Source organism: Malus domestica, chromosome 16 (assembly GCF_042453785.1).
Source record: "Malus domestica chromosome 16, GDT2T_hap1".
In the NCBI taxonomy this organism is placed as follows: domain Eukaryota; kingdom Viridiplantae; phylum Streptophyta; class Magnoliopsida; order Rosales; family Rosaceae; genus Malus; species Malus domestica.
The window spans coordinates 36,321,825-36,340,413 of record NC_091676.1 but is presented as its reverse complement, the minus strand read 5'-3'; the positions used below and the strand labels follow the sequence as shown (position 1 = coordinate 36,340,413).

General features: G+C 40.5%; 1 pseudogene; it reads left to right on the top strand.

Moving 5' to 3' along the window:
* Positions 1-197: 197 nt before the first annotated feature.
* Positions 198-15,826, top strand: LOC114822321 (AAA-ATPase At2g46620-like; annotated as a pseudogene).
* The last annotated feature ends 2,763 nt before the right edge of the window (positions 15,827-18,589 follow it).

The following is an 18,589-nucleotide window of genomic DNA, read 5'->3' as shown; positions in this document are numbered from 1 at the left end:
CAGTACAGTAATATGGTTTTTTTTCTTCTCCAGATTAGGGATTTCCAGATTAATGTGTTTTTATATTGATATGTTGCTATGTATGATGATGTTTTTCCACATAATTTGGGATTTGTTGTTTGTTTTATTTTAGGGATGACAAATCAATCATGATTTGTTTTGCTTGTAACTTTGTATAACCATTTTAGAAGACGTATATGAATGTAAGCATGAAAAAAACAAGGAAAAAAAAAAATACAAGTAAACTTTGAATGCCTTTTTGATTTGGTATTCGGAATAGTAAATTAGCAAGAATCCAATAGTACAGTTTTAGTAATAAATTTAAGCAGAATCGCACCATACCGAACTGTTTGATATTTTCGATTTTGGTTTGATGGTAGAACCGAGTCGAACCACACTCTGCCCACCCCTAAACCCAAGTTATATAATGTCACTATTTTGTTCAAATTATAACCGCAAAGTCTCATGCAAATGATACAACCATGTGAAGAGAAATTTACCAATGTCATTGATAGTGGCGGTGATCTAGGTTTAAGGTCCCATTTAGTATTGCATTTTCTCTTTTACCAAAAACTGATTCACTCTAAGCTAAGCAATAAAAAAATATTTAATAAAAATAAAATATCTCGTTTATTTTAAAAAACAATATCTCCAAACAATAGCTTTTACATGTTAATTTTATAAAAACGGAGTTAGAGATTTTAATGAATGAGACACATTCATTGCCGTACCTTGTCACTTAAAATATCTTTGGCCACTTTGACCACCAAAAGAAAAACAGAAAATTACCAAACCATATAATTAGGAAACGAAAAATAAAGAAGAAAACGCAGACAATACCAACTGCTTTTAATCACTGGAAAAGATCCTCGCCGAATTTTAAGGATCTTGTGATCGTGAACGTTCATCATACATCATGCGGTCAAAAACCATTCAAAATTTAAATTTAAAATTAAATTTAAATAGTACCTAACGAAAATTGACCGCACGATAGACAATGAACGATATAATCCCTAGAATCCCAAGAAAAGGATCCTCACCTTAACCACCAACACTTGTACCTGTCTCTCCCTCTCCCTCTGGGACATATATAAGCTTGAAAAAATGTAGGTTTCAGATGTCATTGGCAACGTTTCGTTGCTAATTCCCTCCGGCGGTGGTCTCAGGTGCAGTGGCAGATCTACAGAGGGACCTGGCAGGTCCTAGGACTCATCGGCGATCCTAAATCGCTGCTAGAAATTTTCCGAGGAACCCCTTGAACACGAAGTCTGTGCCGCTGTGCAGGTTGTGGTTGCAGGTTGCAGCGGAGTTGCGGAGAAGAAGACAGCAGGGAGAAGAAAGAAATAGAACTTTTTAACAATTGGTCCAAAACGGCAGTGTTTTGGCCAATTATTTTTAAGTTACAAAAAAAAGGAGAAAACGCTATCATTTGTCCTTTGTTTTAATTTTAAAGCCCAGCCCCTGAGCCCACATCTTTACCCAGTGTTCTCTTTTCCCCGCTGCTTTTCCCCCAATTCCCTATAATTTGGTTCCCTCTTTCCCCCATTTCAAAACCCTAAATTTCTAATACCACCCATGACCCAATCCCAATCCCATATTATAATTACATAAGTCCAATATCACACCTCCACTTGTTTCAATTCTCCACTCCACCACTATTTGCTCAGATGTATCTTAAATATTTCATGGATCGAGATAAATTGGCATTTCAAAATCAACTTAATATTTATATTCATTTTGTGCATTCTGATAATGATTTTTTTCAATTGCAGGGGATTAATGATCTTGCTAAGAAAATGGTGGAGAAAGTGTTGCATCGAACATTTGCATATGTATATTTGCTTGTTCAGTTAGCTTTGGTTTTACCGGTTGCAACTGCTTCAGTGGAGAAGACATTTTCAGATATGAATATCATTACGGGTTAACTTCGCAACAAAATGGGAGATCAATGATTGAGTGACAGCTTAGTTGTTTACATTGAGAAATATGTTTTTTCATGTATTGGTAATGAAGCTATCATGGAACATTTTCAGACTATGAAATCTCGTTGTAGACGCTTGAATTAGGATTTTATAGCTGTAATGTTGTTTTACGTATAATTTTTGATTGAAATGTATTATATTTAACTTTTTAATGTTATTTTTATCTATAAATTTTTTAACCTTTATTATTGGACCCCCTCAGGTGTAGCCAGTATTCGATCACTTCCATGACCACGCCGACAACCATTCACATCCACTCACTGATTCCAAGTCATTTCTTCCAGCTGCTTTTTTCAGAGTAAGCTCTGTCCTCTACTTACTCATTCATGTTCTGCTGTGGGTTTGGCTGCTAAGAAAGTGTAAGAAATTTAATTTATAATTATGGTATTGAGTTTTGGTTTCAATAGAGCCTTTCGTTTCTTCGGGAAATATTGGATATAACCCAGATCAGAAACTTTCTTTTGCCCTGTATGGTTACCTACAAAGTAGAAAGTGTAGAAAAAGAAAAGTTTTTATGTTGTTTTCTGTAATTAGGATATGAGAACTCCATTTTTGACTTATATTCAAGGGTAAATTTCAGTTTATTATCATCAAGTTTCGTGGTTTTCAACATTTAGTCTGTGAAGTTTTTTTCGTCCCAAACTTATACTTAAAGTGTTAATTTTGGGATAGTTTTATACATCAATTAGTTTGACTGTTAAATCTCTCATTAACTGATGATGTGGTGCCTATGTAAACAATAATTAAGCACCACGTGTCATTAAGGGTTTACTTGGAAATTAAAAATTCAAAAAAAAAAAAAATTTCCCACCCAAATTTAAAATATTAAAATAATTAATTAAATAAAAGTATTAAAAAAAAACCCCAAAACCACCTTCGTCTTCCCCACTCTCCACCCCTCCATCCCCAAATTCAAAGTCCCCAAATTCAACGACAGCATGCAGGAGAATCAGCTTTACGGACGAGTCATTGACTATCTCAACTCGCTCACCTCCATTGAAGAATTAGACTTCGCCAACCTCGTCACCAGGAAAAAACCCAATGAAATTGTCTTCCAGCTTGACCCCAATCAGACTATTGAGGACGATTTCATCGGTGCCAAGGTCATGTGGCAAATAGAAGGTAGCGGCGCCGGTGGGAGTAGAAACTTAATATTGAAGGTTCGGAAAGCTGATAAGCGGCGGATTCTGCGGCTTTATTTACAACGTATCCACATCGTCGCCGTCGAGCTCGAGCAGAAGAAACTAGAGTTGAAACTTTACATGAACGTCGACGCGCCTGATAGAGCGTGGAAGCCAGTCCCCTTCACTCACCCGTCGACCTTGGAGACCATATTGTTTGGATCAAAACTTGAACTTTGGGCTCAGGAAAGGGGCTGGCCCAAAAGGATGCCTAAAGGAAGAGTCGGCCTAAGCCCAGCCAAAACCCAGAAAGCAGAAAAGGGCTTTTCTGACTTGGTGCAGCTCATGAAGACCACTTACTCACCTACCCAAAGGCTAAGTGGTATAGACTGACCAGTTATACAGCCCATAAAGTACTTTATAATGGCAGAACAAGTAAAATAGCTGATGAGTCACTGCCTCTCAAGTTGCATTCGGGCTGCTGCCACAAGAGGCCAAGCTGAGTTGTCTATAAAAGAAGAAAGAGAAATCAGGAATAGGGACACTCAATCAAACAAACAAATGCAAGCACAAACTCTGCTCAAAGCCAGATTTGCCTTCAAAACGAAGCTGTAGTCAGCCCAAGCCATCATCCCTCTCGGGACAAGCCTTCACTCAAACCTTTGTAATAGCTCTGCTACCCTGTTCAACCTTGCTGTAGTATCGATTTCTCTTTATAAACTCCTCTCCTTACCTCTCTCTAAAGTTCTCAAACCCTTGATAAGCCACAAAGATAGGGACCTGCAAGACGACCAGGCTTGCCCGACAAGGTTAAACCTTGCCCGACCTTCTTTGTTTTTGTCTTTTCCTTCATTAGCCTAGCAATATGTTGTACACTTCCAGCTGTATTCAAGTTATTTCTAGTAAGATGACTATTAAAAGAATCTCTCAGTACTTGGATCCGATTTGAATATATCTTCATTGTTCAAACCAGATCTAAGTTCTAAGCCCTCGGGCATGTAAATCTGATCAGTTGAAAGTCTTTGGCCTCAAGGCATAAAAAAGAACCTTATGTGGACTTAACCCATCCACGATAGTCCTTGATAAACAAGAAGTCCGAAGTTACTTGGGGCGCAAGTAATCGACCTACCCCTTAGTTTTATTTCTATTATATTGTGATTATCATAGAACGCTTAAGCATGGAATGGATTCTGATAGGAAGCCTCAAGGCCTACACCTAAAGCCCTACAAAGGCACCTATTTGCCCGACGAGCCTTGCCCGACAAAGCCCGACAGTGAAGCAGAAGCCCGACAACAGCCCTCAACCGGCGCCAACCTCCCGGGGAGCTGTGTGCTCGTCGGCCAGGAAACGTTCCCGACGGAAATTCCTGACGCGAACATAGTTTTGGCACGCCCGGTGGGATACATTTGATCAGAAGATATATGTAAAAAATGCCAGAAGATTTACAAACCACGTTGCTGCAGATGTTCCAAAGATTGGAGAAAGCCTCCACAAGCCCCAGAAAAGAAACAAACTTGGTTCCTCCCGAGGGAAAGAGACTTAAAACCAGCCAGCCAGAAGAGGTGGTGGTGGACAAACCTGCAGTTCCCTTCTCAGAGGCCCCTATAAATATGATCAGTATGGCATGGGCTGAGAAGGGAAAAGAAAAAATCACAAGGAAAGTGGAGGAAGGAAGACTGGCTAAAAAACCTACAGAAAGTGTAATCAAATCGCCCGAATATAAAAAAACAGCCATAATCAAGGGGATGGTTATGTGTAGTAAGTGCCAATGCGAGTGTGAGCTCGAAATTCCCCCAGCTGGAATCCTCATTGATCATGAACTGATCAGGAGGAAAGAAGAAGATGAAAGGAGAGAAGCTCACGAAAAGATCAAGCAGGCAACAAGAAAAGACACTTCCCGAAGCGTTTTTCAACGATTAGGAGGTGATTCCCAACCTAAAGCTTTATCAGAAGTATTTTGAAACCATGAAGCTTCTTAAGAGGCAGAAGATATGGAGGCCAAAACACGGAGGGATGCAGATCATCCTCAATATGGCCATATGGGGAAGGAAATCAAGAGGATTAATGGGATAACAAATCTTGTCAGAAAAGGAAATCCTACCCACCTCGGGCGAAAATGGTACGTAGTTGGAAAGAATGGACAGCTTACCAAACAAATGGGAGCCTCCATGGTCAGGAGAGTTCAAAGGCAGCACAAAGCCTACATGAATTCCCTGAAGACCCCCGTAACATCTGAAGCCTCCCAAAATCAAAAATTGGAGAAGACATCATCTGGGGGATGTAGTCAGCTCCGCTAGAGAAGTAAGAAAGAGGTGGAAAAGGCCAGTAGCAAGACAGAAGGCGAGGGGAATCACGTGCCGCAGAACCAACACCCTGGGAAATATAGGATTTTGAGGCGGGCTCAAGAAGATCTAATCATGGTACCAACTCTCGGATGGAAGCCGGATGGAACTGTTTCATCTGAAAGGAGACCACCTTCTCTGCCATTGGTAGATCCTTTTGGTGAAGTTCCAAAGCAAACGCTGTATGCGGGCATGGATCGACAAGAAAGGGTACTGGAACCACTACTTCCAGCAGATGCGATGGCTTGGTTGGATGAATTCATGGACCAGATTGGGAGCAAGAAAGAAGATCTGCCTGAGCCTAGTAATTTTCATATCAACATGGCGTATGTATTATCCGCCATGTTTGGTGCCATACCTGATCAGCCCGTTACTATGGAGGGTGATTACTTGACAACTGAGCCAATGATGGCACATGTCAATGTGAAGGTAGTCGAAGAAGGAGAATCAGGCAAGGCTGAATCCGCTGAAGCGTCCAAAGATGGTCCTTTCAGGATTTATACAGACGAAATGGTGTTTAGCCGCCCGAACATCTCGTTGGCCAATCATCTGAAACCCATATATGTTACAGCTCATTTGGAAGGGGTGCCCTTCAAAAGAATTTTAATTGATAGGGGAGCAGCTGTTAATGTGTTACCAGCCAAGCAAATGAGGAAAATGGGAAGAGGCACGGAGGATCTTATTCCTACAGACCTCACGGTCTCTAGCTTCTCGGGCGCTATCACCAAAACTCATGGGATATTGCCTTTAGAAGTGGATTTGGGATCTAAACAGATCATGCTGGCATTCTTTGTGGTGGACTGCACCTCCACTTATGGAGCCTTACTCGGAAGAGATTGGATCCATCAAAGTCTAGCCATACCCTTCACTCTTCATCAACAAGTGGTTGTTTATCATGAAGCGGGCACAAAAGGACCAAGCTTTTGGGAGATGGTAGAGGCCGAATCACGGCCATTTCTCCCCACAGCTAATGTTGCGGAAGCAAATTTCTACAACCCCAATGTAGGAATCTTGAAATGTTCAGGAGCTGATGAGAACGGCCGCTCTACCAAGGTGACGACCCAAAAGCTTTTGGAACAAGGAATGCTCCTTACTAGAGAGGAGTGGGATAGACCTTGTATCATCCCAAATCCCCTACACCATCAATGACTGAACAAAAGAAGAAAGATCAGGTAATGGCAGTCAGATCCCTGATTAAAAGACTGTTGGTATATGGGAAGGGAAGAAGGCAAGAAAGGGAGCTCTTGGACAAAGAAGAGCAGGAAAGGCAGATGAGAGCTTCAACCAGCCAGCATGAAAGCAAGGAGGAATCTTGCAAAGAAGAATTGGAAAGGGCCATTCAAATGGCCGAGTGCATTTATGACCTAGATGGGCTAGACGACTTGCCCGAAAGCCCGGAGTTAGTCGAATTTTTGTGTGCAGAACCAGATAAGCCACCAACAGAAGTCCAAGATCATTTGGAAGCTATTGATCTAGGGACAGAGGAGGATCCAAGACCAATACAAATTAGTGGTTTATTGGGGGTTGATGATCGGGCAAAGATTATCTGCCTTTTGCAAGAATTCAAAGACTGTTTTGCTTGGCATTATATTGAGATGCCAGGTTTAGATTCAGCCTTGGTGGAACATAGAATGCCCATCAAGGAGGGATATAAACCTGTTAAGCAAGCACCACGAAGGATGTCAAAGGAGATAGAAGAAAAGGTCAAAGAAGAGATTGAAAAGCTAGTAAAAGCTGGCTTTATCAGACCAGCCAAATATGTGGAATGGTTGGCCAACATTGTACCCGTTTTAAAAGCTATAACAAAAGCAGTACGATGTTGTGTGGATTACGGAAATATTAATGGTGCTACACCAAAAGATGAGTATCCCATGCCCATGGCCGATTTATCCATAGATGCAGTAGCAAAACATAAAGTCTTATCTTTTATGGATGGGAATGCCAGGTATAATCAGATAAAGATGGCTCCAGAAGATATACATAAAACAGCTTTTAGGTGTCCCGGTCATGTGGGGGCATATGAATATCTGGTCATGCCATTCGGGCTCAAGAATGCTGGTGCAACCTACCAAAGGGCAATGAATGCCATCTTTCACGATCTGATTGGCCAGAGCATGGAAGTATACATCGATGACATAGTGGTGAAATCTAAGACAGAAAAGCAGCATCTGGTATACCTCAGACAAGCATTAACAAGGATGAGGATCCACAAATTAAAGATGAATCCAAAGAAGTGCGCGTTTGGAGTAAGAGCGGGCAACTTCTTGGGATTCCTGGTGCATCAAAGAGGTGTAGAAGTGGACAAGAACAAATCTCGGGCAATAATAGAGTCACCTTCACCCACCAACAAGGTGCAACTCCAGAAGCTACTGGGCAAAATTAACTTCTTGAGGAGATTCATTGCCAATTTAGCAGGCAAGATCCAGCCGCTGACTCCTTTACTAAGATTGAAAGATAAAGAAAACTTCGAGTGGGGACCACCACACCAACAGGCCTTTGACAGCATCAAGGCCTATTTAACTTCTCCACCAATGTTGGTGCCACCTCAAAGGGGAAAACCCTTAAAGCTGTATAGTTCTGCCTCAGAAAAGTCAATCGGGAGTTTGCTAGCCCAAAATAATGAAGGCGGGAAGGAGCAGGCAGTGTACTACCTCAGTAGAATTCTGACCGAGGTAGAAACAAGATATTCCCCAGTAGAGAGATTATGCTTGGCTCTATATTTCACTGCCAGTAAGCTAAGGCATTACATGTTACCTTGTCACGTGCACATCATCGCCAAGACAGATGTGATAAAGTACATGTTGTCAAAGCCAATGCTAACAGGAAGGATTGGGAAGTGGATTCTAGCATTATCAGAGTTCAGTTTTCAGTATGTACCCCAAAAGGCAGTCAAAGGCCAAGCAATTGCTGACTTCCTGGTCGAGCATCAAGAATCTCAAAGTGAGGTAATCAATATCACAGGAAGCCTGGAGGTCACTAGCATTTGGATCCCGCCAAGAAAAGATATCTCTGGCAGAGAAGATTAGATCCAGCAAGAGATAAGAAGAGTGACTGGTCTCTGGATCACTCCTTGGAAGCTGTATTTTGATGGATCTTACACTCAGAAGGCTTCAGGAGCAAGAATTGTGATTGTAAACCCTCAAGGGGTTTATCATTATTACTCATTTCTCCTGGACTACCAAGGAAATACTAATAATCGGGCAGAGTATGAGGCCTTAATAATTGGTCTGGAAATCTTGATGAATCTGGGGGCAGTAGAGGTAGAGGTCTTTGGAGATTCAGAGTTAGTAATAAACCAGTTAAATGGGGAGTTCAAGTGCAGACATATCACCATGGCGGGGTATTACTTGGCGGCTACGCAATTACTGAGTTTCTGGGATTCTGAGATATCAGTCAATCATGTTCCTAGGGGATCCAACTTAACGGCCAATGAGATGGCACAACTAGCCTCGGGAGTGCCAATACAGGAGAGAATATATGGGGCAGATGTCCAGATCCAAAGAAGAAACCTTCCTTCTATCTTAGAAAGGGGATTCAGTCTGGATATAATGGTTCTAGAAACCGAGATAGAAGATTGGAGGTCATCTATCATTCATCATTTGAAGGATCCCTCTTCGCCTACAAGCAAGAAGAATAGACAGCAAGCAACCAAGTATGTCTTATGGGCGAAGAACTTGCTAAGGAAAACTCCAGATGGGTTACTATTGAAATGCTTGGGCCAAGAAGAATCCATAAGGGTAATGGCCGAAGTACATGAAGGAGTATGTGGAGCACATCAGGCTGGAACGAAGATGAGATGGTTGCTTAGAAGGTATGGTTATTTCTGGCCCGATATGGAAAAAGATTGCAAGTCTTATGCCCGAGGTTGTGAAGAATGTCAAAGGCATGGACCTCTCCAGCATGTGCCCTCGGTACCTTTAAATCCAGTAGTCAAGCCTTGGCCCTTCAGAGGATGGGCGATGGACTTCATCGGGCAAATCTATCCAGCTTCTAGTAGAGGGCATACTTTCATAATTGTAGCAACGGATTATTTCACCAAGTGGGTGGAAGCATCAACAGTAAAATCCATAACTTCAGCCGCAGTCAAGAATTTTATCGAGACCAAGATTCTGCACAGATATGGGGTGCTCGAAACTATAGTAACGGATCGTGGGCCATCTTTTATTTCAAAAGAAGTTGAGGAGTTTGCAAGCAAGTACAAAATAAAAATGATCCAGTCCAGTCCATACTACCCTTAATCAAATGGCCAGGCAGAGGCCAGCAACAAGATCTTGGTCAACATTATCAAAAGAATGGTGATAGATAGTCCAGAAAAGTGGCATGAAAAGCCGGGAAACACTTTGTGGGTATACAGAACTTCCAAGAGGGCAGGAACAGGGACAACTCCTTATGCTTTAACTTTCGGGCAAGATGCAGTGCTCCCCGTGGAGATCAATGTAAGTTCTGTCAGAATTCAAAATCGATTTGGATTACACAGTGAAGAGTACATCGAAGCCATGTGTCAAGGAATTGAAGACTTGGATGTAGCCCAAATTGAAGCTTTGAACCAGATTCAGGAAGGAAAGCAAGCCGTTGCCCGAGCTTATAACAAAAAGGTAAAGATGAAGTCTTTCAAGGAAGGGGATTTAGTCTGGAAGATAGTCCTCCCTCTAGGAGCTCAGCTCAGGGGCTTTGGAAAATAGAGCCCGACATGGGAAGGTCCTTTCATTATTAGTCGCGTTTTGGATAGGGGAGGATACTACTTGGCGGACCTTGAAGGAAACAGGCAGAAACATCCCATTAATGTTAAATTCTTAAAGAAATATTGTCCTACGTTGTGGGATGTTAGAGATTGTTATATTGAAGAGGATGCAAGGTAAAGCAAGCTTCAGGATATCAATGGGCAGTGTATATTTATCAATCATTCAAGAAGACGGGAAGACAAGAGTTGCTGAAATAATGTATATTTCATTTTGACAAATTGGTAAAATTTACAACGGATTCAAGGCCGACGTATTACAATCAATTCTCCTTCTGGATGCAATGATATCTTCAGCTGATTTTCCGATGTCTTCATGGATGGAACCCGATCAGGTGATCGAGTTGTGAGGCCAAGACACGCCTGGTAGAGCATCCTTAATCAAGACCATCACCATGTGTGATGGTGAAGCTTGACTTATTACGGTAGCGAGCAGGAAAGCAAGCCTTCGTGAGGAAACCGCCTGACCAAGGGTGTTGGAGATAGCGGGGTGTTCGACCAAAGGTGTTGGAGATAGCGATTATCTGATGAAAACTCTTTTTCTCACGGAAAGGGAATTTTAGGAAACTCCACTTAAAATTTGAAGAACTCATTCCACCGTTTTGGGAGGAAACTCAGAAAGAAGAAACACTTGGGGAGAATGAAAGTTGAGTTCGAGGATGGTTTGTTAAGAAAGCTGACATTTATAAAGAATATCAGAGAGTAGTTCAAGGGTTGTGAGAAGATCAAGAGACTCCGGGTGCCATTAATTTCAAGTGGAAGATACAAGTTCCAAGGGGAAGGGTGCAACCGCATGCAGCTATTCAATCAATATTGGCGCCTGGAATTCCAGGCTAAATATCAATTGAAGGGGGCACTGTTTGGATCAAAACTTGAACTTTGGGCTCAGGAAAAGGGCTGGCCCAAAATGATGCCTAAAGGAAGAGTCGGCCCAAGCCCAGCCAAAACCCAGAAAGCAGAAAAGGGCTTTTCTGACTTGGTGCAGCTCATGAAGACCACTTGCTCACCTACCCAAAGGCCAAGTGGTATAGACTGACCAGTTATACAGCACATAAAGTACTTTATAATGGAAGAACAAGTAAAATAGCTGATGAGTCACTGCCTCTCAAGTTGCATTCGGGCAAGGCTGCTGCCACAAGAGGCCAAGCTGAGTTGTCTATAAAAGAAGAAAGAGAAATCAGGAATAGGGACACTCAATCAAACAAACAAATGCAAGCACAAACTCTGCTCAAAGCCAGATTTGCCTTCAAAACGAAGCTGTAGTCAGCCCAAGCCATCATCCCTCTCGGGACAAGCCTTCACTCAAACCTTTGTAATAACTTTGCTACCCTATTCAACCTTGCTGTAGTATCGATTTCTCTTTATAAACTCCTCTCCTTACCTCTCTCTAAAGCTCTCAGACCCTTGATAAGCCACAAAGATAGGGACCTGCAAGACGACCAGGCTTGCCAGACAAGGTTAAACCTTGCCCGACCTTCTTTGTTTTTGTCTTTTCCTTCATTAGCCTAGCAATATGTTGTACACTTCCAGCTGTATTCAAGTTATTTCTAGTAAGATGACTATTAAAAGAATCTCTTAGTACTTGGATCCGATTTGAATATATCTTCATTGTTCAAACCAGATCTAAGTTCTAAGCCCTCGGGCATGTAAATCTGATCAGTTGAAAGTCTTTGGCCTCAAGGCATAAAAAAGAACCTTATGTGGACTTAACCCATCCACGATAGTCCTTGATAAACAAGAAGTCCGAAGTTACTTGGGGCGCAAGTAATCGACCTACCCCTTAGTTTTATTTCTATTGTATTGTGATTATCATAGAACGCTTAAGCATGGAATTGATTCTGATAGGAAGCCTCAAGGCCTACACCTAAGGCCCTACAAAGGCACCTATTTGGATTCATTCTGTTCCGCGATCTAGAACGTTTGAGTATAAAGAACGAATTCTGATGGGAAGCCTCAAGGCCTACACCTAAGGCCCCACAAAGGCACCTATTTGGGTTCGTTCTATCTCTCGGATTGGAGTAATCAGAAGTATAATAGTTGTAAAACTCCTACAATCAATGGAACAAATATTATGTGTTCGAGCACTGGTTTAGTTATTGATGGGAAGCCTCAAGGCCTACACCTAAGGCCCCACAAAGGCACCTGTTATAACTAACATGGTTTCTCATGCATATATATATATATATATATATATACAACTAAAACTCGACATCCATTTTACATCTGCCATGCTAAAGATGGCAGTGGCATGCCTGAGTACTTAGAAGTTAATCTTGATTGTGAGCCTCAAGGCCTACAACTAAGGCCCCACAAAGGCACTTCTCAAAGTTAACGCTGTCCTTCTCTTTAAGCCTTGCCTGACGAGTCTTGCCCGATAATTCTTGCCCGACGAGCCTTGCCCGGCAAAGCCCGACAGTGAAGCAGAAGCCCGACAACAGCCCTCAACCGGCGCCAACCTCCCGGGGAGCTATGTGCTCGTCGGCCAGGAAACGTCCCCGATGGAAATTCCTGACGCGAACATATATAAATGGAGTCTGACCTTAAATCGAATGTCAAATCCGAATTGGAGTCATTTCTCATGGCGAAGCAGTACTATCACCGACTGGGTCGGGTCTGGAAACGGAGCTTTCTGCTATACGGGCCGTCGGGCACCGGAAAGTCAAGTTTCGTCGTCGCCATGGCGAATTTTCTCGGGTACGACGTGTACGATCTGGATCTTTCGCGTGTCAAAGACGACTCGGAGCTGAAGATTCTGCTGTTGCAGACGATAACAAAATCGGTCATTGTGATCGAGGACTTGGACCAATATATCGCTGAGAAACTCGCGAGTCTGAGCTTTTCTGGTATATCGAATTTCATGGACGTGCTGTTGAATTCGTGCTGCGCCGAGGAGAGAGTCATGGTGTTCACGATGAATACGAAAGACCACGTTGACCTGGCCTTTCTTCGACCGGGTTGGATCGACATCCGCATCCATTCTCCACTGCGATTTTGGAGCATTAGAAAATCTGGCGATGAGTTATGTCGTGGTGAAGGAGCACAAGCTCTTAGGGGTGGGTTCAAAAAACCGAAGACCGAAAAAAACCGAAAATCAAACCAAACCGAATGAAAAAACCGAACCGAATTGAAAAAACCAAACCAAACCGAATTCTTTTGGTTCGGTTCGGTTTTAGTGATCTAGAAACTGAACCAAACCGAACCGAACCGAATTAATTAAATTAATTTTTTTATTTAATTATTTGTTTTGGGTATTATTTTCTAAACCCAATTTGTAAGTTAAAATGTGCTAAACTCAATGTGTTGCCAAACTTTAAGCTCAAAATATTAAAAAAAAGGCCTATAAAAACTCTAAACCCTAACCTATTATTTCTCCCCCATATAAGGTTCCGGAACCAAACCACCTCCTGAAGTACCTACATCCATCTCCATAACACTGTCTACTTCTGCCCCAGCTTTCTTTTCCAAATCTACTCTCATATAACATGTAACAGAATCCATAAACATTTATTTCGGGTAGATTACTTGGGTAATTTGTGATGGAAAAGAATCCAACACACACTAAATAAATCCACCCACGCATTACTTTTACTAATCAAGTTGTCAACATGTAGTTACAAGCAAACAACCCTGATCTTTGAACAACATCATACAATTTAACTTTTCTAAGTCATTTGTACGATTTTTGTGTTGTGAGGTTGTTAGTTTGGACTTTGGAAGACTTGATTGATGATTTTAGTTCAACTTTAAATGTTTATTTTCATTGTCTTTGATTCTAGTTAGAATGCTTATGTTATGATTGTGTTGGATATGTTAAAATTTAAAATTTCAATGTTTTTCATTTTTTGAAAAAAAACAAAAGCAAAAAACCGAAACCGAACCAAAACCGAACCGGAAAAAACCGAACCGAAAAGAAAACCAAACTGAAAAAAACCGAAAAAGAAATGAACCGAACCGAATCGAACCGAAATTTCGGTTTGGTTTCGGTTTTGGCAAAAAACCGAATCGATTTAAACCGAACCCACCCCTACAAGCTCTTCCCGCAGGTGAAGGGGTGTCGGTTGGAAAGACGAAGGGGTGGTTTGGAAGTGAGGTGCTTAAAAAAAAAGAACCCATGAAAAAAAGCTGTGAGGGTTTTAGGTGTTTGGTAAACTGAAAAAAAAGGGCTTATTTTGGAAGCTGTTGTGAGAATAAGTTGAAATCAAAGGAAAATGCTAAAGCTACTATTTGCAGCTTTGGAAAACTGGCTTTTTTTTAAAGCACACAGAGCTACAGTGCTCCTTTAATGAAAAGACCCACTATCAGACTGCTTTTTTTTTCAAAAGCACTTTTACAAAAAAAATTACCAAACACTCTGCTGATTTATTTCACAGCCGCTTATTCTTACAGTACAGCCGCTTATTCTCACAACAGCTTTTTTTCAAAGCACAACAATACCAAACCAGCCCGAAGGGGTGTCGGTTGGGAAGACGAAGGGGTTCTAGGTTTTTTTTTGTTTTTTTAATACTTTTATTTAATTAATTATTTTAATATTTTAAATTTGGGCAGGAAATTTTTTTTTTTGAATTTTTAATTTTCATGTGGACCCCTTAATGATAAGTGGAGCCTAGTTATTGTTCACATAGGTGCCACGTCATCAATTAACAGGAGATTTAACAACTAGACTAATAGATGTATGAGACTGTTCCAAAATTAACATTTTAGGTATGACTTTAGGATGAAAAAACACTTCATGTACTAAATGTTAAAAACCACGAAATTTGAAAGTAGTAAACTGAGATTTACCCTATATTCAAATATCTTAATTTGATTTATTGGAAAGTTATTTTGTGAATAAACTTCTCTAACAGTAATAGAGATTTATATCATTTGCAACATATTTTATAGGGAAAAATCCTTTTTGTAAATATATGGAGGCGTAAGTATTCGGACCAGATGTGAACTGCTTGTTCATTTATCAATTAGACATTGACGCTACATGGAGGAATTTGTATGTTGGAACGTCTGTTTTGCTGTCATTTTGTATCAGTGATTCTAAATATCGAAAATGATTAATATGATTTGATACTTGCTCCTTAATTGGCATTATTCTTGATTTTTCAAGTCTTCATTGAATTTGCATTCCCATATATTTTGTCTTAGTTTTAAAATTTTTTGAACCTTTTGATTCCAAGCATATGTTTCATAAGGTAGTTGCATCCAAGCAGTTTAAAGGGGTTATTCACCATTATATATAGGTATACATAGAGGCTTCCGGCACTAAGGATGTCCCTATTTAAGAAAAGATAAGTTATTCAAGTATCAGATTGTTGAAATCCAATCAATAAAGTTGTTTGGATAGTTCCGCACTATATTGCCATATGCCATTTTGCTTGCATATCCATCATGGGGCAATATGGCAACGTTATGGATGCTTGATGCACTAACATAATTTTCTTGTTCTTTTCCAGAGTTGTCCATCATTTTGCATCTCAAAGCTTGGAAACAGACTGTATAACTGCCGAGCAAGGGGGTTGATTGTGAGAGCATCAAAGGATTCAAGTGATAATTTGGTGCTAGTTGCTCCTCTTCAATTCGTGTTGAAGTATAACCTTAAAGACTCTCGGTCCCTAGGGTTAGCTATCAATGCCATCATTATATCTTAAACTTGTAAAACAGCCATCTTCCCTTGATTTAAAGGAGTTGACTGATTAGTGGCTTAACCTAGTGTTTGGTGTAATTCCTTGATTTAAGGATTAGATTAGGCCTTAGTTTACCCGGTTACTAGGGTTTCCTTTGGTTGCTTTCAGCCAACTCTCCTTCCTCTCTTCTCTCTTATATACTTGGTCTCTTGTACATTGATACTCATGAAATACATTACAATTTAAACCAAAAATTCAACATGGTATCAGAGCAGGTTCTTTGATAAACTGTCTCTCCTCACTCTTATTGCTGCAATTTTTATTCAAAGTCTGAACCATGGATGAAGAAGGTTCAGTGAACTGTGAGGATGAGACCCATAATAGTCTCTCCTCAAATTTCATAGATGTTGAGGTTAACACCAATCAACATCTGTGTTCAGTTCTATTGAACGAGTTCAATTACCTTTCTTGGTCTCGAGTTGTTTTGCTAGCTCTTGGAGGCAAAAGAAAGTTAGGGTTTGTAAATGGAAGTGTGGAAGCTCCAGATAGTTCTTCTCCCACATACTATGCATAGCTGTGCAAAGACTAACTTGTCATGTCCTTGTTGCTCAACACCGTGGAGAAACATGTTGCTGAGATTTTTAGCTACTCCAATTCCTCACATGATCTCTAGAAAGCCTTAAAGGAAATGTATGGAAATCAAAACAACTATGCATGTGTTTTCCAACTGAATAAGGACATTGTTAGTGTTCAACAAGAAGGGAAAGCGTTTGTTCAACATCTTGGGAGCCTCAAAACCATGTGGAATGAGTTAGATGTCTATCTCCTACACATCACAGACCCTACCATTATCTTAAAACGACCTGAGGAAGATAGAATTAACCAGCTGTTAGGGAGTTTGACCTCTGAGTACGAGGATCTAAGGAGTCACATCTTGATGAGTTAAGAACTGCCCACCGTCAACAATATCTGTGCCACTATTCAACGAGAAGAAGGGAGGAAGAAGGTGATGAACTTTGAGCACAACTCGAGATTGACTGAGACTCGTGCATATGGTTCAAGTTATAAGAACTCAGAGGTTAAAGTGCAAAAGGGTAGATATACACACCTAAAATGCAAATTTTGCAATGGTGTTGAGCATGTGGAAGAGAAGTATTGGGAACTCCATCTTGAACTCAAGACTAAGTTTAGATAAAGATGGAAAAATGATACCAAGGTCCTCTTAGCAACCCCACAACAAGGCACAACTTGCTAATGCTCATCCTCTTACCACTCAACAAGGATCTGTGGAGTTCACTGCAAATCCATTGTCACTTATCAATGAATTTGCAGCTTACCTACAAAGTAAGGGACACAAATGAGCCTCACATGGTCAAGGCAATGAAGAGGGAAATCACATAGCTATGTTGGGACAGTTTGCTGGCTTCCTCGCTGAGATGAGAGAGTACCACGGGATGAAGCACCAGGTATACTCAAAGCTTTCACTACAGCCCTATTAACTGGTGTTGAAAAAGATTGTTGGATAATTGATTCAGGTGCCACTGATCACACAACAAACAAAGTCACAAACTTGCATAACTTTAAACCTTTTTCAAGTCCTTCACATGTGTCTATTGCAAATGGAAAGAATGTCTTAATTTTAGGTAAAGGGGAAATCAACTTACTCTCACACAGAAAGCCTTCTACTGCCTTATATGTACCAACCTTTCCTTTCCAACTTTTTTCAATTGGAAAGATCACAAACACCCTAAACTGTCGTGCCATTTTGTCACCAAATAATGTGATGTTTCAGGATGCTCTCACCATGAAGATGATTGGTGAAGGGGTCTTCATAAATGGACTTTACTACCTGTGCAAGAATCCTTGTTTTACTCAGGCTCTTCAAGCTCAATCGAAGTCCATAGATGAAAACCAACTTTGGCATAGGAGATTAGCTCACCCCTCTGAGGCCGTCTTGTCAAAATTGTTCCCAAACTTTTGTAAATCACAGCTTACATATGATACTTGTCATTTTTCAAAATTTGCTAGACAGCCTTTTGGCAATTCAGTGTCTACAACAAGTAAACATTTTGAAATGGTGCACACCGATGTATGGGGACCAACAACTAAATCAATGGAAGGATTTAAGTGCTTTGTCTTATTTGTTGATGACTTCTCTCGAGTGAGTTTTTTTATATCTTATGAAATCAAAAAGTGAAGTTCCAACCATTTTCAAGTATTATGCATGTTAAAACACAATTTCAATCAAATATTAAGGGAATGTTTGGTACTCTACTTGAATCCAACTTTTTAAACTCAAAAACAATTTTCAAGTTTTAGGCCTTAAAAACTTGTTTGGTAGGACTATTTTAAAAAACTGAACTCAAGACCAAACTAAAAAATATAGTCTATTCTCTAAAAACATAAAAAGTGAGTTTTTAGAGTTTTTAAACTTAAACTCACTCTTTTTTTTTTTCTCTCCCTCATCCCCTCTCACTCCAAATCTCTCTCTCTTTTCTTCTTTCTCCCTTTTTTTTCCCTTTTTCGTCTCTCTTTCAATTTGCTATCTTCATTCTCTCGGTTCTTTCTTTCACTCCTTCCTCTCTATCTCGTCCAATCCTCTCTTTTCTTTCTCTTTTCTTCAATCATCTCTTAGTTTCTTTCCTCCTCTCTCCTCTTTCTTGTTTTCTTGCACCCCCTCATTTTAGATCTCTTTATCTAGTTTAAGTCGTAAGATTTAAAAATTTTAAATCGCAAACCAATCAAGTTTTTGAGTCATAAAGAAAATTATTTCAAGAAATGCTCTTA